This window comes from Vipera ursinii, assembly GCF_947247035.1.
Source record: "Vipera ursinii genome assembly, chromosome: 1".
In the NCBI taxonomy this organism is placed as follows: Eukaryota; Metazoa; Chordata; class Lepidosauria; order Squamata; family Viperidae; genus Vipera; species Vipera ursinii.
In genome coordinates, this window is record NC_139512.1 from 247,147,500 (window position 1) to 247,167,429 (window position 19,930).

Consider the following 19,930-nt stretch of genomic DNA (forward strand, 5'->3'; position numbering starts at 1 on the left):
CTACGTACTTTATCAAATGCCTTACTGAAGTCCAAGTAAATTATATCTACAGCATTCCTCTGGTCCACTAGTTTTGTCACCTGGTCAAAGAATGCAATAAGATTTGTCTGGCATGATCTGTTTTTGACAAACCCATGTTGGCTTTTAGTGGTAACTTTGTTCGCATCAAGGTGTTCGCTGATAGTATTTTAACAATTGATGTACGGTTAAGACGATTTATAGAATATATTAGTTGTTACTTTTGAACTTTATTATAGAATCTAGAATTTTAAACATAAAAGATAGTATTTTAATAATTGTTAAACGGTTAAGACAAAAAATATCTTTCTAATAATTGATAATTTGTTAAGATGAAAACTAGACTTTAATGGTAAAACATAAGAATATTTTGTAATGAACAATGTAAGTTTTGTAGACAACAGAATTATTCTTTATTGAAATAGGGAATTGTGGGTTACCCAAAAATCAAGCTTTCTTTTGTATACTATAAACTATTCTAGAATATTCTATTGCAATTAGATAAAATTTTAAAACAGGATATTGATATGTATTAGTGAAAATATATTGAAAATTTTGTTAATTGATTAGGTTACAGCTAGAAGTGTATTAACTTGACTAGTTTGACTATGTGATAACTAAGGGAATCAGAGAGGGAATCCCTGTTGATGAAACCAGAACTATTTACAACTTGTTATTTGTTATTTTGACTACTCAACCACCATATTGCTTCACAAATACATGTATATGTAAATATTGAAACCTATATGCGGGCCAAGAAGCAACAGTGAGAACTGGACATGGAACCACTGATTGGTTCCAAATTGGGAAAGGAGTCCGGCAAGGCTGTATACTGTCGCCTTGCCTATTTAACTTATATGCAGAGCACATCATGAGAAAGGCAGGGCTAGATGAATCAAAAGTTGGAATTAAGATTTTCTGGAAGAAATATCAACAACCTAAGATATGCAGATGATACCACTCTAATGGCAGAAAGTGAAGAGGAACTGAAGAGTCTCTTGTTGCGAGTGAAGAAGGAGAGTGCAAAAGTTGGGTTGAAACTAAACATTAAGAAAACCAAGATCATGGCATCCGGCCCTCTCAATTCCTGGCAAATAGATGGGGAAGAAATGGAGGTAGTGACAGATTTTATTTTCCTGGGCTCCAAGATCACTGCAAATGGGGACTGTAGTCAAGAAATTAAAAGACGCTTGCTCCTCGGGAGGAAAGCCATGGCAAATCTAGACAGCACACTAAAAAGCAGAGACATCACCCTGTCAACAAAAGTGCGTATAGTCAAGGCTAGGGCCTTCCCAGTTGCAATGTATGGCAGTGAAAGTTGGACCATAAGAAAGGCTGAACGCAAAAGAATTGAGGCCTTTGAACTCTGGTGCTGGAGAAGACTCCTGCGAGTCCCTTGGACTGCAAGGCGATCAAACCGGTCAGTCCTAGAGGAGATCAACCCTGACTTCTCTTTAGATGGCCAGATCCTGAAGCTAAAACTCAAATACTTTGGCCACCTAATGAGGAGGAAGGACTCACTGGAGAAGAGCCTAATGCTGGGAAAGATTGAGGGCAATAGAAGAAGGGGACGACAGAGAATGAGGTGGCTGGATGGAGTCACTGAAGCAGTAGGCGTGAGCTTAAATGGACTCCAGAAGATGGCAGAGGACAGGAAAGCCTGGAGGAACATTGTCCATAGGGTCGCGATGGGTCGGACACGACTTCGCAACTAACAACAATGTAAATATTAAAAAATCAATAAAACTTGTATAAAAAAATAGAGAGAAAAAGAGAGGAAGTATTAAATGTTGAAATAAGAGAAATTTGGGTTACTAAATTTAAGGTATTTGGTAATTACAAGAAAATAAGAATATTATATTGCATTATTAATTAGTTGATGTAGATGGTGAGAATTCAAATAGATAAGAAGTGTATCCTGAACATTAGATCTTATGATGAATTGTGATAAAGGGAATTGGGGTCATTTAAAATTTGGAAATTATCAATATTAAATGTTAAATTTAAATATTAATGGGAAATTAAAAATGGGGAAAACTAATCAGGACATTGTCTAAAAAGATTGAATGTTAAAATAACTAGGATGTGTATAAACTAAAAATTATTGATTAATGTAAGAAAGTTATTTTTTATTTAAGTGATATAATAAGAATTGTATTAATTTAAATATGGGACAGTAAATACCAAGGGGAAAAGAGAGGAAATATTTAATGTAATAGTTTGAGATCTGTACTAAAGATATTTGCATGTTATTGAATTATTGACCAACCCAGCCGCCACATTGCTTTTCAAATATTTAAATGTAAAACTAGAAAATCAATAAAATTTTCTTAAAAAAATAAAATTGGGATGAAATGGGAAAAAATGGAATTAGTCAATTAATAAATGAGTAGAAATCCATGTTTACTTTTTTTCAGATGAGGGGATCATCTGAAATATTTTGATCATTTGAGTATTTTGCGATATAACAGTCTTTTAAACAAAGAGTTACATTTACAAATCTGACTAAATTTCTAGACAATAATTGCACCTTCAGGACTGACTCCAGCTGAATTCACATTACAGGTAGTCCTTGACTTACGACAGCTCATTTAGTGACAGTTCAAAGTTACAACAGCACTTAAAAAAGTGACTTATGACCATTTTTCACACTTATTACCTTTGTAGCTACCCCACGATCATGTGATCAAAATTCAGATGCTTGGCAACTGGCTCATAATTATGACCGTTGCTGTGTTTGGACAAGCAAAGTCAACGGGGGATCCAGATTCCCTTAACGGCCGGGTTACCATCTTATCAACTGCAGTGATTCACTTAACAACTGTGGAAAGAAAGATCATAAAATGGGGCAACATTCACTTAACATATGACTCACTTAACAACAGATATTTTGGGTTCCGTTGTGGTCATAAGTCAAGGACTATCTGTAATATTTTTTTTAAAAAAATCATGGGTTGGTAAAGCAAATTGTAGTGTTCTAATTTGTGCATAATACTAAAATATAACAGATAACCAGTGGTGGGATTCAGCCAGTTTGCACCCGTTCAGCAGAACCGGTAGCTAATTTTTTGTTGCCTAGGCCCATAATGGACTTCTGGAAGTGGCATCCACACAGAGAACCGGGTTTCAAATATTTGAATCCCACCACTGCAGATAACCTCATAAAATTCTAAGTGAGAATTAAATTAAAAAACCTACTGTATTTGTAAGATCCAATCTGGGTTGGTCGCTCAGACCAGAAGTTTAGTCTTCTGAGCTTTCGGATTTGTGCTGGACCCCTTCCTCAGGGAACTTCTGTCTACCAGTATTCCTACTGTATTTACACACAATATGTGAATCCAGTGTCTCTGTTCTGAGGGTTTCTTCTCTAGGACAAAATATTTAGTACCCCCAAATGTTTCTCTGAATGTGGCTTAGTGCCAAAGTTCATTGTTTTTCAAATGCTACATCTCTTTTTATTTTTTAATTTTAGAACAGGATCCTTCCTGGGATGAAGGGGGAGAGACTCTTGTTGGGAATGCAGAATAGAAAGTGGTGAGTTGTTCTGTTCCCCTTCCTTTCATGAGTGGAATAAAAATTTCATGCACAGACATAATCATGGCGCGGAGCCTTAGGAAAATGTTCCTTTGCTGCCAATGAGAAATTTTCCTTCAGTTTCTGGCTTTGTAGGGAAAGGAAAAATAAATTTGTCTTTATATGCAGTGTTCCAATAAGGATTGCCTCCCATGTGCTGTACATTAAAATAAGATAAGCCATGAAGTAAAAATCTTTCTTTCTCTTCGACTCAGATTGAAAAGACTGGAACCTTCCAAAGATATTCAACTTGCTATTATCTGTAATCACACATCAGGTTTTTTTAAGGCAAGCCCTAGTGTTACTAATCCAGGGAGCTACTAATTGCAGTTATTAAAAAGAAAAGATATAGAAACATGAGGGTTTTCAGTTATTCACTATCCTTCCTTGGGTCTACCAAGTATTTGGTATCTCACTCTTCACCTTTGATTTGACTAGTTACTTCTAATTTTAATTCTACCACTCAAAATTAGTTTTATTTTATTTTAAAAAGGAATTAAAAAAACAAAACCACACCATAACTCATGTTCTGTGATCTCAAGGTATTTGCTGAGGATCATTCTTCCAGAAGTATGAAGAAAATACTCTAGAAAAGGAAAATTATTAAAGACTGTAATATAAGTTGCCTTTTTAATTTCTAATTAAATTTTAATGAAAAGTAATGCTTAGGAAAGTGGAAAAAAATAAACATATACATTCTTTTAAAAGTTACTGTTAAATATTAATTTCCATAGCACCTATCACTGTTCTATCTGTATGCACTGTTTTTTTTTAAAAAAAGCAATGTAATTCTGTTCCAGCTGCAGATAACATTTTGTGTTAATTAAGAACTTAGTGGACACTTACCTAATAATTTATCTGGTTTCGATAGGGCTGTTTTACATTTGGGCTTAGCTCTGCTGTGGGACCATAAAAATAGATAAAATGCCATTTCTAATATGATATATAATATTGGGATTAACTTCTTATCTCTCAATCTTGCTTTTAAGTCATCCATATTGAACATTGCAAACCCATTATATCTGCAATAATCACAGTTTGGTAGATTAACATTTTGTTCTGAGAGCTAACTTTTGCTTTCAAGTCTACAAACAGACGAAAATGGGGAAAGAGTGGTACAAACGTCTGAATGCTGTGTTCTTAATCTACAAGGAGGTGTGGTATGATATCTTTTTAGTACTGGAAAATTATATTCAGCATAGGTTTCTCACAAATTGAATGAGTCTGTTTCATTACAGTGTTTGCTCTAACTCTAAACAGATCCCAAATAAACTTTTGTGTTTCATTCTTCAAATGCAGTCAAAATGCAGTCAAAAGATGAATCATTTCAAAGCATACTCTGTTTAAAAAGACCAGACCAAGTTTGGTCAATAGGAGAAAAAACTAAGCTGGCATCTAAAAATTGGTCATGGGTTTTCCTGCTGAGTTAAGACATGCTTTCTTTAGAGAAAAATGGTAGTCATTTTTTTCCAGATTTGAACTTACTCTACAGGTTAGCAAGGGGAAATTTAAGGAGCATTTTTTTCTCCTGTAGAACATTCTCTCTCTCTCTTTTACAGTACAAAAAGGGGGTTAAATGCAAGCCCTGGCTACCTTTTAGGGGCTCATTTTTCCCCAGCTTTTGAGGCACTGATTTTTAAAACTCCACAAAAATTAAAAGCTAGAATCATTAGGCTAGAATGATTAGAAATAAAAACATTTTTTTTATTTCACAGCTCCCCAAAGTAGGGCTTGTTTCCCAAAAACACAGGCCTCTGTTAATTATTTACTTTATTTAGCTTATTCTGTTTGTTTTGAATGTCCATAGAATTAGTCTAGGGTTAAGCTAATCATGTATTTTTTATTTTTTTATTTTATTTTAATTCCATTTATATCCTGCCCTTCTCCGAAGACTCAGGGTGGCTTACAAGCTTAGCAGTACCCAGAGGCTTGACTGCCTTGACTTATTAATGAGGGTTAGGTTAAACACGCCTTAATCTGAAAATAGGGCTGCTAGGGTTACTCTTGCTTATCTTGATGGGCTTAGGCCAACACGTCACTTCCGTTCGCCTTATCTGAAAATAGGGCAGTTACTTCCACATAGGGCCATGACGTAATCGCCACCACGTGGGTTTGTTTACTTTGATGATGTCACCAGGGCTTTTTTTCCTCATAGAATGCTCAGAACGGAGTTCCGGCACCTTTTTTGGATGGAACCTTGTATAGTAGGCAAGGTGGGTTGTATGACATGTGTGAGTTCACCTTTTTCTTTTACAAATAAAGCACTGGACGTCACAAGTGCTGATAATTTTCATTAAAAAAAGGTATACACTATTACTACTCTAGTTTACTATGATTTCTTTCTTTCTATTCTTGAAAATGATTGCTGCTTCCATCACCTCCGTACATTGCACTATTCATTTCCTTTTCTTCTTTAAATTTCTCACCTTTTTCTCAGGATCTCATCAACTCCATCCTGTCACAGCTTTCTTAGTCTTCACCTTCCTCTTGATCTATTCACTCTTATTTCATAAATTTGTTTCAACCTTCCATCTTCATTTGTTTTTTTTCCTCCAAGATAAACACCTCAATATACTTTCAATCAGGTCACTGACTTTAGTATTCAATCCATTTTCTTTCAGCATTTATTCACTTTTAATCCTATCTCTTCTTGCTTTATCACACATGTTTTTCAAGTACCCCATTCCCGCTGAAATTCATTTAAGTCATATGCTTCTTCTGAGATGCCCAACCCTCATTTCCATCAAAAAAACAGAATGCAACCATATTTACTTCTTTTAGCAATCATTACTTTTACATGGACTGGTTGATAGGCATGCTTAAAATCATTCTTTAAAAATGTCATATCCAGGATTTTGTTTTTAATGGTTCAAAGATAAGAATGGAGGCCCAAGGATAATGAGAGTTACCTATAGTTTGGTGTTTGGTAGATTAATGCTCATGCAGTCTAACATTTGCTGCAAAGCATATCTAGGAGACTGTGAGTTCTAGTCCTGCCTTAGATCAGTCACTGTCTCTCAGACCAACCATTAAGCCTTTTCAGTTATTAAGTGGAACTGATTAAATGTTGCCTATGCTTTATCAGCTGTATTGCCTTTCAGGTCTTTTGGGATCTAATCCAAAAGAATAATGATTGCATATAAAAGCCAAATAAACTTAGATCATGGTATTAATAAGAACTCCTAGGGGCACCTAGGCAAACATGTCGTTGTTATTTTGAGAGCTTCCTTAAGTACTCTTGTCAAATGAATTTAAATATTTGACTAAATTTTTTTCTAAATCAGACTGCCCAATGTCTACACTGCTCTCTGTTTAGCACCATACAAGTAGGCCTAATTTAGCAGTTGTAGTTGGCTCCAGTGAAATGGTTGCTAAGCAACATGGTCGCTAAATGGTCACTTGATGAGAGAAAGAGAGAAAGATATTGTGAAGATCACTGGTTGCTGCTATCTCATTTACGTAAAGTTTTCTCATATAACAATTCTAACATTGCTCTCCCTCTACCATGTTGTTGTCAGTCCCAGAATTTGGGTGTAAATACATACATTGATCAGAAAATTATTTACTACTGTTTATTTCTGTTGTCTTTGTGAACTGTTGCTATCCAATGTAGTTATTAAATGAGGATTACTTGTATTAGAATATTTCTGTTTTTCCTAACTATTTGAGTCTCCATAATATTACCGTATATACTTGAGTATAAGCCGACTCGAGTATAAGCCGAGACCCCTAATTTTACCCCCAAAAACTGGAAAAAGTTATTGACTCAAGTATAAGCCGAGGCTGGGATCCGCCCGAGTGGCTTTCAGCACTGGAGAAAATGCAAAATCGCTCGAGACCAAACTCGAAGGAATCAGCTGCCGGTGGGAGCGAGGCGATCCGTGCGGTCCCGTGACAGCCAGACGGGCAAGCAACGCGAAGAGCGGCAGGGCTTTATTTTTGCACCGTGGAGCTCCCCCTCCCCCTCCTCCCAAACTCCCCCTCTCTCCCCCTTCCCCCCACTTCCCAGAGCTGAATACAGGGTATTAACCGGCGGCGGAGGCTTGCAGAACGGCGGATCGAGCCTCTGTCGCCGGCGGCTGGATCCGTGCTCCACAAGCCTCTGCCGCCGGCGGAGGCTGGATCCGTGCTCCACAAGCCTCTGCCGCCGGCTGGATCCACGCCCTGCCACCGGCAGAGGCTTGCGGAGCGCGGATCCAGCCTCCGCCGGCGGCAGAGGCTTGCGGAGCGCGGATCCAGTGGGGGGGGGAAAAGCCCTTTAGCAGGATTTGCCTGCATGCCGGCGGAGGCTGGATCCGTGCTCCACAAGCCTCTGCCGCCGGCTGGATCCGCGCCCTGCCGCCGGCAGAGGCTTGCGGAGCGCGGATCCAGTGGGGGGGGGAAAAGCCCTTTAGCAGGATTTGCCTGCATGCCGGCGGAGGCTGGATCCGTGCTCAACAAGCCTCTGCCGCCGGCTGGATCCGCGCCCTGCTGCCGGCAGAGGCTTGCGGAGCGCGGATCCAGTGGGGGGAAAAGCCCTTTAGCAGGATTTGCCTGCATGCCGGCAGAGGCTGGATCCGTGCTCCACAAGCCTCTGCCGCCGGATGGATCCGTGCCCTGCCGCCGGCAGAGGCTTGCGGAGCGCGGATCCAGTGGGGGGGAAAAGCCCTTTAGCAGGATTTGCCTGCATGCCGGCGGAGGCTGGATCCGTGCTCCACAAGCCTCTGCCGCCGGCTGGATCTGCGCCCTGCCTCCGGCAGAGGCTTGCGGAGCACGGATCCAGCCTCTGCTGCCGGCGGAGGTCTAGGGGTAGTGGGGGGGGCTCGCGGACATAGATGGGCTCAAGTGGAAGCCAAGCAGCCCTCCCGAATCTGGGCTTCTGGACGGAGCAGCCGGTGGTGCGTTTCAAAAAGCAGAAAAGTTGGATTTTGAACATTTCAGAGGCCGTGGGTCAAGCAGGCTACGCTTCCCCGGGCGCTGCAACGGCACCCATTTTCCCCGGCGGGTTTTCCCTACCTGGCCCCTGCAGAATCGCGGCGCCGCCCCTGGAGAAGCCTACCCCGAGGCTGCGGCCGATTTTTCCTTCTCCAGGCCTCTGCCGCCTGTTTCTGTCTGACACACACACACGCACGCACGCATGAGGGGGAGAAACAACGCTCTGGGCGGCAGAGGCCTGGAGAAGGAAAAATCAGATTACCCCTTCCACACGTAAAACTTCCAGTTTAATTACAAAGGAAGAAGAGAGAAACTTAGATCAACAGCTCACCTTCCTTTTCCTCTAGGTTGCAAGGGGAAAAATAAAAATCAACGATCCTTGGAAGTAATGGTTGGAAAAGTTTGCAAGTCTTTGGGAAAGTTCAAGAAGTGAAAGGAATACCCTCCTCTTGAAAGACCAGATAAGGCAGACAGGGAGATGAAGAGTTCAACCGAGTTTCCTCTTTTGTTCAGGCTCCCCGATCAGACAAAGAACTAGCCAGCGGCAGGTTTCTCCCCTTTTCCCTCCCATCTCTCTTCCCCCAACCCTTGGGTCCCACAGCAACTCACGAACTCCAGCCGCCCCTTCTCCTTCGAAAGGTCTAGATCCCAAGATAAGATATATACAGAAATATACATAAAGAGAGAGACGGACGCAGGCTGTTGGTTTCTAGCCTCATCCCTGGCTTCCAGTTCAAAACTTCCCTCTAAGTGAGCCTCCCAGAAAAACAAATCTTCATGGAGGTGGAGGAGGCAAGGAGAATCCCTCCGATCGTTGTTTCCGGCAAATGCACCTCTTTGTTTGGGTCCCCTTTGACAGGCGCGGAGAACGATCTCCCCTCGCAATTCGGCCGGGTGGGCGCCGGGAGTCCTCTTCCCGTACCCAAGGACGAAAACCGGGGCTTTCAAGAACCCGGGATGGGAGCCAGGGAGTGGAAGGGCTACTACTCAAAGTGCCGCGCTGGGAGGAGGGAGAAAGGGAAAAGGGGGGAGGGGGAGGAAAACGGGAAGCAAGTTTTGGGTGAAGCCTCTTTCCTTTCACTTTTGGAAGCGTATCCAGGCGAGGAGAACAAAAGCGTCACCTCGGCCGGGACTCGGCGTGCTGCTTTTCCCGGCTTCTGACATTGCTACCTGTTGTACAGGCAGGGAGGGGGGGAAGCCAGAGCATCCAGCGCATAACAAAGCCTCGGCCTTTTCACCTGTCCTCCTCCTCTTCCTCCTCCTCCTCCTCCTCCTCCTCCTCAGGAGCAGCAAAAGCCACTGGACTCGGTCGCCAAATACCGACCACAATACATTTTGGGGGAGGGGATTGGAAAAGAAAGCAAAGAAGCGCCCGGCCGGCCAGGGCGCATCTGCTTTTGCCAGAGGACCCTCTGCGTCTTCCCAAGAGTCGCGCAGAAGCAACAAGTCGCGGCTCCCGACCGCTTGGCAAGCTGCGAAAAAGGACACCCGGGTCCGCACCTGGGAGTCCCGGTGTACCCTAACTCCTCTCCGAGCCTCTGCCGCCCGTTTCTGTCTGACACACACACACACACACACACACGCACGCACGAGGGGGAGAAACAACGCTCTGGGCGGCACAGGCCTGGAGAAGGAAAAATCGGCCGCAGCCTCGGGGTAGGCTTCTCCGGGGGCGCTGCCGCGATTCTGCAGGGGCCAGGTAGGGAAAACTCGCCGGGGAAAACGGGTGCTGTTGTAGCGCCCGGCGAGTTTAAAAGCAGCGGGTGCAGATGCCTGAACAAAAGAGGAAACTCGGTTGAACTCTTCATCTCCCTGTCTGCCTTATCTAGTCTTTCAAGAGGAGGGTATTCCTTTCACTTCTTGAACTTTCCCAAAGACTTGCAAACTTTTCCAACCATTACTTCCAAGGATCTTTGATTTTTATTTTTCCCCTTGCAACCTAGAGGAAAAGGAAGGTGAGCTGTTGATCTAAGTTTTTCTCTTCTTCCTTTGTAATTAAACTGGAAGTTTTACGTGTGGAAGGGGCAATCTGATTTTTCCTTCTCCAGGCCTCTGCCGCCCAGAGCGTTGTTTCTCCCCCTCGTGCGTGCGTGTGTGTGTGTGTGTCAGACAGAAACGGGCGGCAGAGGCCTGGAGAAGGAAAAATCGGCCGCAGCCTCGGGGTAGGCTTCTCCAGGGGCGGCACCGCGATTCTGCAGGGGCTAGGTAGGGAAAACTCACTGGGGAAAACGGGTGCCGTTGCAGCACCCGGGGAAGCATAGCCTGCTTGACCCATGGCCTCTGAAATGTTCAAAATCCAACTTTTCTGCTTTTTGAAACGCACCACCGGCTGCTCCGTCCAGAAGCCCAGATTCGGGAGGGCTGCTTGGCTTCCACTTGAGCCCATCTATGTCCGCGAGCCCCCCCCCACTACCCCTAGACCTCAGCCTCGGTCCTCTGTCCGACCCGGAGGAGTATTTTTTTAAAAAAAACTTCCATCAGGATTTGTTCCTGGAGTTTAAATCCTTGCAGTCCGAAGCAAGAGAGAAAGCCGCGACCTCCTCCTGCGGGAGATTCTCTGCCGGCTCCGAAGAGCTCGACCACCAACGCCGGGGCGGCAGAGGCTTGCAGGGCTGGCAGAGGTGGCGGCAGTCCAGCGTTGTTTCTCCCCCTCATGCTCCCCCTCGTGTGTGTGTGTGTGTGTGTGTGTGTGTGTGTGTGTCAGACCCGCAGGAATGGCTAGTAAAGGTGGCGGCAGTCCGGCATTTGTGTTTCTCTGTGTGTCAAGCCCTGTGGGCTCGACACACAGGAAGGGGGGGAATGCCGGAATGCCGCTTCCCTACCAGCCATTCCCGTGGGTCTGACACACACACGCACGCACGAGGGGGAGAAACAATGCTGGACTGCCGCCAGCTCTGCAAGGCTCTGCCGCTCCCTTCTCTCAGCAGCCTGTTCCGAACGAAGGGACAGTTCTTTTTTTTTGTTGACTGGAGTATAAGCCGAAGTGGAGTTTTTCAGCCCGAAAAGTGGGCTGAAAAATTTGGCTTATACTCAAGTATATACGGTATTTTGAAATTTTAAAACCTTATACTGTAATGGGATTATGGCTTTTGCTAAAATGTGTTTATGCTATTTATCAGTTATATTTCAGCATTTTTGTGTGTGTGAGAGAACATGCTTGCTATATGACAGATAATAAATAAACATCTTCGTGAATGAGAACATGCTACCTAAAATGCAATAATTATTATGATTAAGACGTACAGAAAAAAGTTAACTTAAATATTTTAATACATGTAAGAGAAATTCTGCACAAATGAACATACGCTAAAGTACTAAAGTAGTATATACTTTAAAATCTGATACAATATTTAAATAAAAGCATAATAGCAGGATCATAAACCTAAATTCACCCATAAACAGGAATATTTTGAAAAATTTTTTTTCTACTTGTCATAGAAGATGTGAAGTGATTGATATATGCTGTTTAAAATTTTAGAAGATAACAACATGGAAATATAAACAAAGGATAATTTCTTTTACTATAGTGCAGGCCAATAATTTTACAAAAGGTAAAGGTAAAGGTAAAGGTTCCCCTGCACATGCGTGCTAGTCGTTTCCAACTCTAGGGGCCGGTGCTCATCTCCGTTTCAAAGCCGAAGAGCCAGCGCTTGTCCAAGGACGTCTCCATGGTCATGTGGCCGGCATGACTAGACGCCAAAGGCGCACGGAACGCTGTTACCTTCCCACCGCAGTGGTCCCTATTTTTCTACTTGCATTTTTTACGTGCTTTTGAACTGCTAGGTTGGCAGAAGCTGGGACGAGTAACAGGCGCTCACTCTGTTACGCGGCACTCGGGATTCGACCCGCCAAACTGCCGACCTTCTGATCGACAAGCTCAGCGTCCTAACCCACTGAGCCACCGCGTCCCTAATTTTACAAAAAGGCTCCACTAATTACCAATACCTTAACATGTCTAGTCTGGCACAACTTTGTTGTTTGCATAACGCAATAAACATTGTTTTCCTTAATAGAATGACTCCATTGTAGGCATTCAAAGCAAAATCAGCAAATTCTCACCTGTTCACCTTCTTCACCTTTCATTCGCCTTCTGCACTACCACCATCACCACCACCCTTTGAATATGTGAGTTTTTCTTCTCTCTGAAATAAAAGTCCCATAACTTTCGACAAGCAGATGGTGCCTTACTATTGCTCTCTGTTAGCATTTCCAGGGCTTGCTTATTTTACAGAAGGGCTTTTTTTCTGCATTGCCCTGATTTTATTTTTAAAGTATACACTACTAAAGGTATTATAGCTTTGCCGTATGATAAGGGCCAAATCTTCCATTCTATCACTCTTTCTACAGTCACTGGCAAACTATGAAAATGCCTGTTTAAGTGACAATAACGATGGCACCAGGTAATCTGCAAGGGAAGTTTTGTTGTGGTAATCTTGTTTTCTACACTTTTATTAATATATTGATGGAATAATGCCATTTCCTCTCTGTAATTTTTTTGTCTCTGCAATTTGTTCTTTTTCACTGAACAAACATATTTAGGATGCCACTCAGTGGCACTGAGAGAATATTTATTTAAAGCAAATACTACTATTACCCAACTAGGTGGAAAATCCATGAGTTAGATCTTGATAGCGGAAGCATTTTGCCACAATTTATGTGTGCATGCAAATCTTTGGTGCTTTGGATATAGGGTAGAGTATTTGCTTTATATGTATTATTTTGTTTGAATACATGAAAGCGGGTTTGATTTGTATGTTTCCCCCTTATAGAATTGTTCCAAGGCTCTGTCAGAGATCACGTAGAGTAATTTTTCCCATCAATCTTTGCTGTGCAGCCATGCACGAATGCAGGAGGAAAAAGGGGGCAGAAATCAAATCACTTAATTGCAGCATTTTTCATCTACATCTTTTGTTTTATGGTGGTAAAGGCCCCGAAGTAGCCTTCCATGATTCATGGCTGTCACCGCTGCCGTTAGCAGTTCAATCTTTCATTCTAGGCATTTTGGTACTGAAAGTACCTACACAATTACTTTGATGAATATGACTTGTTTGTTTTTTCTCCATTTTTAGCAGAGAGAGGGTTCTGCTTAATACAGACATTTAAATAATATACTATTCATGGCTCCCATATCTTCACAGTATTTCAGAAGCAGGATATCCAGAGCTGCTGTTATACCCTATGAATTTAAGTTCATGGAGACTCTTTAGTGGCAACTCTTCTTCTTTTCCTTACACAACAGCGTGATCCGATTAAAAAAAAAATCCAGACTGTTTGAGAAAGGGATTCTTTTCAAATCTTTGCTGCATTAACATTCTCTCTGCCCTCCCCATTTTTACTCCTTTCTTACCCCTTCAAGTTTATATGATGTCAAAGTTAACATGGTGCTTGGAAGTGCAAGTAAAAACCTTGAGGAAACTATCAAAAATACAGTATTTGTATATTAGGGGAAGTTATCATTAAGGTCAGCAGGACCTTTTCCTTACTGTGACCTGCACATGTAAAACACGCTCCCTTTAAGGAACAAATTACCAAGTGTTATGTGATGATTGAATAGTTGCATGACCTTCAGCTTGTGTGCACAACATAAGGATAGAAAGACATTTGCAGAGGATTCAAAATGGAATTCAAAGTTTTGCTACTAGCCAAGTTCTTTGCATGTCTAATAATGAGGCAACTTGATGATTATGTATCTGGTACAAAGAACTTGAATATTGTATTTTATAGAGTTTAAGTTTAAATCAGGACCAAAGGAAGATGGGAAATGGCTTCGAATCCCCATGATTTGTTCAAATTATATTAGAAATATCTAAGCTTGCTTTTTATATTTGTTAGCATATGCAAAAAGGCTTTGGTTGAGACAATATCAAAAATAAATGCAGAAAGAGCTTAATTTAATGAGCCATTTAAGGAGTGTCTGTCAAGTCCAAATAATACAGTATTTAAATGTCCATTAAATCAGAATTTAAGTAATTGATGCAATTTATGTAATTTGTGTCAGTCATGTAATAAAGTAATTGAGAGTTTTATGTCATTTGCATCAATTTACCTTATTTGTGTAATTATTTAATTGATGTATATATGTCATTTCTGGAAATATATGTCATGTGCAATTTGTCCTACATTTGTGTGGATGATGTAAAATGTTAATTACGTCATTACTAGAAAAAGGTAAATTATTGCATATGATGTAAAATTGGTAATTATTGCAACAATTGAACAGTAGATGTCATGGATTTGTTTGTGAAGTCCAAATACAAATTTGGTTCATCCAAAGTCTGTTAAATGAAGATGTGTTAAATCAAAATTTCACTATATTCTCAAAAAGTATAGCATTCCTGTATTAGTTGCCAAGGTATTTGACTGAATAGTAATGTGTGATGAATGAATTAAATTTACACACACACACACACACACACACACACACACACACACACACACACGTTTCCATGTTGTCCAATACTCTTACACAGTGTTTTTTTCTTATAAGTCATCGTTTAAAGGTCATCACTTGCTTTGTTTCACAAGCTTAATGCCTGAGTTCATTCATAGAATTAAACTAACAATATTATGGTTTAACTCAATGTGTGAATCAGTTTCTTTGCTGCACTACATACAAAACTCAAAAGAATGAGCATGCTACATTGGTGATCATTTTACCCTATGCTTCTTTATCAGTCCTTTTACCAATTAAAGCTGGACGAGGGTGTGATTATTATTGCTTTTCCCCATCACCTCCATATAATGTGGAATTAGGCCTACAAATATCCAGATAATCACTAGAGCAGTGTTTCCCAGACCGTGAGGCATACTTCCCTTACAAAGATTCAGCAGACTGTAAAGTAAGTGTGAAGAAAGAACCCTTTAGTTGCCTTGTTACAATAAATCCACCTTTCCCAAAGTTTCCTATTGTTTTCATTGTTCATGTGTGTTCATGTTGGTGCTTGGATTTTCAGGGGTTGTACATAAATGAAGATTATTCTAAAGGGAGGTGTGACAGCCAAATAATTAGGACCCCTTGCTCTAGAACTAGGGTTCCCAACCGGGGGTGCTTGCACCCCCTGGGGGTGCGAGACGATATTCCAGAGGGTGTGAAAACTTGGCTTTTCAAAATTATAGTGTATGTGCATAATTCGCTGTTATTTTGAAATTTTGTAAGGGGTGCAAGAATATATCAGAAGCATTCTAGGGGCGCAAGGTATAGAAAAGGTTGGGAGCTGCTGCTCTAGAAAGTAATAAAGAGCTCCTCTGATTGCTGCCCTCTAGAGGTTGTCTAGAATTTTTCAGCACAGAGTTGACACTCAAGTGGAATAGGGGTGGATTCAGCTGTAAGCAATGGAAAGTGTGGAAGGGGGAAGGAGAAGTGGCAGCTAGTGTGTTTGTGTATTTCAGGTTTGGAAAAATATGTGCTACCAACTAAAATGAGCTATCGACTAATTCTGAAAGAAATGTTATATGGGCTTAACGTACATCTTCATTGCCAGTGTAATGAGAAGAATTAGACCAGCATCCATATGTGGAATATTTATTTTCACAATACAAGAAAATGTATTTCCTTATTTTTTTTCCCTGTTTGCAGAAGGCCTTAAATTTTACAGATGTGATTAATGCTTTAATTTGCTGTTCTCGCTGGCTACAAGTTTACCATACAATATAAATTACTTAGAGAGAAATTTGCTTATATGGAATCTAATTCATATGCTCTTTAGTCACCCTGTGTGGTAAGAGCTCTTCCTTCTCTACAGCACAATGCAATGCTCATGCAATTGGTTTGAAAAATAAGAAAATATTGGAGGCATTTTTTTTAAAAAAAAATGTCAAAACTGCAATATTTTTGAAGCCAACACATGCTGTAATTAGTGTTTGTTTTAGCAGGGATCAGTGAACAGAATATCAGTTGTAAACTGTGAAATGAAAATTGCAGGGATTTTTTTTTAATTGATTGATGTTTTCTTTATAAATTTGCAATACTTACACATAAATCTCATTTTCACAAGCTTGCTTTTGCTAGTTTGTCTTGTCTCCAGGCATTCAAGGTGGCTTCTATGGGATTCACCCTTTGTGTTATTCCTATAAGAACAACAAAGTGAGATGAGAGAGAGGAACTGCTGTAAAAGATAGACAACTGGATTTCTCCAGTACTACTTGAACACTGTTCATTCTTACAATGTATCCAATATGATGTATGATGTATGATGTATCCAATATTTTCCATTTAGAAATCAAGGTATCTGTGGTCATTGATGCAGCTTGATATTTGCTTTTTTTGATGCATTACATAATTATTTATATCCTTGACCATCCTGGATATTAAGGGAAACAGGCAGAATAGTGATATTTGGATCCAGTAGATTACAAACTCCTTCTTATGGGAACATGAAAGAGACAATGATACTTGTCTTCTGAAGAGGCCTTTTCTGGATCTGGTGGTCCTGGACAATTGAACTGAGAGAGAAAGAGGGGAGGAAAAGTATAGATGATGGAGATATAGATATATCTTTTATCCTGCCTTTGTTATTTTTACAAATAACTCAAGGTGGCAATACTCCTTCTTCCTCCAATTTTCTCTACAACAGTCATGTGAGGTGGGTTGAACTGAGAGAAAATGACTTACCCAGCTAGCTTTCATGTCTAAGGTGGGACTAGAATTCAGTCTTCTGGCTTCCAAGATGGTGCCTTAACCACTAGACAAAACTGGTTCTATATGAACTATATATGTTATGGTTTTTTCCCTGAGGCTTTATGCTGTTACTATGATAGTGATTGATAAAGACTAATGTAATGGGTTTATTATTTTTTGTAGCAGAAAACTTAAGTATTTCATGGCATTTTTCAACACATGCATCTGAGGGGGTCAGGCTTTTGTGCAGAGACATTGTTGTGATTCAGGGTCACCCTGAATCGAACGACTCAGAGGAGGAGGGGGTGTTGAAGAGCTTGCTGAGGGGGTTGGAGAGCTTGCTGAGGGGGTTGGAGAGCTTGCTGATGAGAGCCCTCAGCCAGGCCCCCCCACCTGGTCACGACGGAGACCCAGCTGTGTGAGCCTGACAGCGTGGATGAAGATGACCCACAGCTGGCCCTGTTCAAGGACGCTCGACGCAGGAGGCAGTCAATCAGGAGTAAACAGAGGAAGGCAATGGGGCACCTCGGAAGGAGGCAGAGAGAAGCCACGCCCTGAACTGTATAAAACTGGAATGCGTGGGAGGGCTGGTTTGCTGAAGGCAACCACTTGAATAGCTCCTGTTTCATGGTTGGTGTCTTGTTTTGCTCTGTTTTATGTTAATAAATTTGGCAGGCTTAGTTCCAGCCTCTTGCTGTTTGTAAAGGGGTTGTCCCTGCCTTTTCTGTAGGGCCGGTAGCAGGCTGGTACAGAACAGACGTCCATTTTGCTAGATATAGGGTGAACTTCATTCTGTTACAGTAGTTATGTGACACTAAGTATGAGTGTGATTTTATTCAGCCAAAGGAGACAACTCTTGTCACTGATGAGAGCAAACAGATGTCTAGCTCTTTGTGTAGTAGAAGAGTTGAAATTAAACATCTCTGATGAAACTACGTATATCTATTATAGTTTCCTGATTTCCTTGCTGTAATTCTTAGCCAAAACATTCCTTCCTATAGTTGTAATCACTTATATCTTTTATTTCATTTTAAATCATTATTGGCAAGTTCAGATGAAAACTCAATACAAAATTTTGATTTGTATATGTTTTCATTTGATTCATCTCCTTCTCTTTCTCTTCTCCTTTCTCCTCCATGGATAGGATATAGTAATTCAAACTTCTATTATCATTTTAAAAACTTTTCCAAAACTATTTTTAAAATAGTTGAATAAGGTTCTGGTGTTAATTTATGTTATGAGGTGCTTCTGATATAATTGGTATATATGATTGATAGTCTGAACAGACTACCACTATAGTCTCCTGGGTCTTCCAAAGCCTTGGCCATGGCACATGTGACTTCTCTAAATTGTCCACCATGAACTGTCATTGGGAAACATAGTGAAGGTTGTTGCGGTTCAATAAGATCTGAAGAGATTCCGTTAACTTAGGACTATTTAGTGACTTTCAAGAATATCTTGCTTTATGTTCTAGATTTCACTGAATCTTCTGTCTAGTCTAGTCTAGTCTAATTTGTTCTAATCTGTTATATTATTAATATTAGGGTCTGGAACTAGTTTCTCTATAGAGCAATTCTTTTTGTAAATATATTTGTTTAATGTATTGAATCAGAGTTATAATAACCGTCTTGAAATTTAAAGGTGATTGTACTAAAAAGCATGAGGCATTCCATGTGTGAAATAGATTAATAGAATGTTTCTTCAGCTTTGAAAGTGCAAGAAAGCTATTAAATTGGGGCTGTATGTAATCCATAAAATAATTATGTTCACATGTGATGCTATATTATCTGATAGTATCTGCTTATAAAGAACAGTATGAATAAGCCTTTAATGAGACATCACTTTTCTAATGATTGGCTGTATTTGTGTTCTATATGACTTCTGGATAACTTTTTTTCCTCCTTAGTAATATAATTTGTACTCACATTTATCCTTGTAGGGAGCCAGGGAGATGAACTTGGAGAAGGAATCTACAAGTCACTAGGGAAACACCAGATGCTGAAGAAACATGTTTTAAATACAGAGAGGTGAGACAGTATTACAAAGAGACTCAGACTAACCCCCCACAATCAGAATCCTTAGGGTATAAAAGAGAGAAGACAGCAGACTTATAAGATTTGTAAGTATAGCCTCTTCCAACAAAGTACAGCTCTAGCTGTCCTGTTGAAGGGCTGACAATCCATCACTATTGTCCTTTTGTTTTTCTTTCTATTCTTTTTATTTCCCAAAGGCTTTGAGATGTTCACCAGGTGAAACGTACAGGTAGTTTCTTGGGTACCATTCTCTCAGAACACTGGAAATCATGCAGAAGATTCCCTCTATCTTGGTTTAAATCTTACTATTTATACCCCACCTTTTGGTCTGGAGGGCAACTGAGGTTCCTTCAAGTATGGAAAGCTTTGGATTAAATCTGGCCTGCTTTGGATTTAAACTGCTTCCTCACTGTATAGTTTTGTCCAATCCTGAATGGGATCGTGGGGAGCAGAATATACCTCATTTGAAGTCAGTAATAGCATTTCGATTTTGTCTTACTTTATTCCAAGATTGTAAAGACCCTACAAGTATCTTTACTTTTCTTAATAAACAATGGTCCTGAAAATTTCTCATTAGCAAGAAATCTTTGTTGTCAAGTAAGGTCAGGAAATTGGTACAGGTCTTGCAGTAGTAAAAAATCCTCTTATACAGTACATGCTTTGAAGAGGAAAAAAGTACAATTCATTGCTTATGCCCTTCCCCTTCAGGTCCTGTTGTGTGCATTCATGTTGTGTGCATTTATTTAATTGTATGTCCCATAAAATCCCAGCAGTC